Below are 2,825 nucleotides of genomic sequence, written 5' to 3' on the forward strand. Positions count from 1 at the left end.
GGTGAACGAGTTTTCGAGTTGGCCATTGGAAGCTTGTGATGCAACCTAGGAGATATTTCTGGTAAGTCAAAATTAATTTAATTTTTAATTATCTATATATTGATATTTTAATTATATATTAATATATGCTTGTTTTTATCTTACAGGAGTATTATCGATTCGAGACTCCCCAGGACGAGGAGGCTGGCCATCGGACCTTCGAGGAGGTGGCCACACAGAGGTTCCGAGATGACCTCTATAGCCTCAGGCAGTCCGCCATCCAGCATATCGATTCTCAATCACCATCAGATAGGAGATTTTTTCACGGATCAATGGATGTGTGCAGACATATGGGGCAGGCCCCCTGTGATCAGTGGAGTAGCGAGGAGTACTTCGATAGGTGGCAGAGGGTCCGACGGAATTGAACCGTCCAGTAGGATCCGATTAGGCACACGGGTGGCTCGATCGACACACATATTTTGACCGACATATTAGTAAAAAATCTATACCAAAACTCTTCACTAGAACTGTAAAAAAAATTTTATATATATTTTAATTAATTTAATTTTATTATATACTTATTGTAAACACGGCAACTGGATCATCCACCAGACCAGCTGCAATTGTGAGAGGCCACATACCAATCTAGTAGGACTGGTGACTATTTAGATTCTACATCATGACAGATCACGATAAAAACTTCAAATTTTATTTACTAATTAAGTCTTTATAGGATTTAATTTTTATATTAGAACTAACGTATTTCTGAACTGTGTAAACACGTTATGCGAAGTATGTTGCTGAGAGGTATGGTGATGACCCATCTTCTCAGTCCCCCTCGACCTTGAGGGATGGCTCAGCGCCATTTGTGGGATGAGTAGGAGCCGGATCATAGGATTCGGCTACAACTTTGACCCTCCATCGGCTTGATATCCTTTGACGTCCTCATAAACCTCGACATCCCAGATCTAAAGCGATGCTCATATGGAGGAGGTCATGCAGATATTTCTGAGCCAGTGACCTCAAAGCCTCCTGGATGCTATCCATAGTGTTAGCGATAGCAGCTGGACTATTAGCAACAGCAAATAGCCATCATTAATAGTCGGAATTCTTGTAGTGATGCCATTGGTATTTGATTAGCTGGAAAGATGATGATTGAAATCAATAGAGAATTGCCTGAATCCAGATATATATCTTGAACTTAAAGAAGTTTTGTCACCATCGCACTGTAATTTGAAGGTGGATTTGCAGTGTAACCCTGGACTACAGTAGAAGACTAGGTTACATCCACTTCTAAAAAGAAAAAAGATAGATTAAAATTAAGCTAAAAGATAAAAATTCATTGGATTGATTGCCAAAGGATCTCTCGTATAGAGTACAGATTGACAATTTATACTAATACATAATAGCTATTCCTCCAATAGTTGTTATCAACGTTCTCGACTCCGAACGATTTTTGTAATTGGTGTTAGTTGTCTTCCCCTTAGGATGGTCAGTTTGTGTTAATTGTTAGACTGATACTCTATCATTTTTGATCCATCATTAATCTACCTTTGGCCTGTGCTGGTCATCTTTGCAATACGATCTTCTCTATCTTGTAATATCCTTAAGGCCGATTCATCTGTCCATGTGGTTGACCATAGCCATCTTAATCTTTTGACCTTCTTACTAATACTATAGCCAAATCTTTCTCCTTCGGTCCATTCCTCTATACTTATGGTGGACCTCTATACTTATAGAATTTATTATGACGAAACTCCATCAAACCTAGTACAGATCATGTGGCTTCGCTTGCTTAACTTTATCCAACTCGATTTATGTGGTGCCTGCTCGTGGATGCTTTCTGGGTTGTTAAGATGTAGTGTAAATATACACATAGGCAGTTTGACATGATACCGTTTTTGATCGTTCCAATGAACTTTGGAAATTATTGTTGTCCTAGTGAAAATCTCGAATCATTGTTCCAAATCATGCACTTTGGGGACAAGGTAGCTAAAGCACTCGTATGAGTAAGTTTGACGAATGGAGATGAGGAAGATGGTCCCATTGATGGGTTAAGCGAAAGAGAAATAGTTTGGCAGTACACAATAATATCGTATGGCGGTTTCTGCAATAGTGATGCAGCATCAAGGGTGTCGGTATTCAATAGCGACATGTCATTGCCACTGCCGCAACAAACCGAGTGGGTGCAATTAGAGCTTGTGTGGACCTCAATCTTCTGTCGTACCTTTGATTAGGCTCTCTGAGATCAAAGAGAGAATCACAGAAGGACCCTTTGGAGGTGGTGAAAGTGAACCCCCCCGGCAGGCAATGTGATCAGAAAATCGCATGCAGCACTCGAGTCAGATGAGCAGGGCAAGAGCCCAACCGTGTGATGGAGATCGAGCAGCACGTCAGCATCGCATTTGAGGAGATAGAGGCCATGACTTGAAGGAGGGGTGAATAAATGTCACCTTAGAATGCCTAGAGCACCATCCCAATATCAACATAAGTAAGGCAAGATTTGGGGGAGATGGAGGGCAGGAATCCCATGGGAGCTGCCTTATCTTGTGTCACAAGTACTCATAACCATTTGAGATAATAGAAGTATATATGCGAGGAGAAGGTGAGCAGATGGGAGGAGGTTAGTGCAGTGGAGCTAGATGTCGCATTCCCCAATTAAAATCTCACTCATGATAGGATATCAGCAACCACGCATATCTTAGTTGAGAGCGAAAAACAGAATTCAAGTCGGAAGAAACAAAAGGACAAAGCAGCCCCCGTTTCCCCACCCTTCGTTTTACTTTTGTGCAGTATGTTAGTTTGAGTGCAACTCATCCACCGTCTTATTCGCAGCCCATTAATAA

This window comes from Elaeis guineensis, chromosome 3 (genome assembly GCF_000442705.2).
Source record: "Elaeis guineensis isolate ETL-2024a chromosome 3, EG11, whole genome shotgun sequence".
NCBI lineage: Eukaryota > Viridiplantae > Streptophyta > Magnoliopsida > Arecales > Arecaceae > Elaeis > Elaeis guineensis.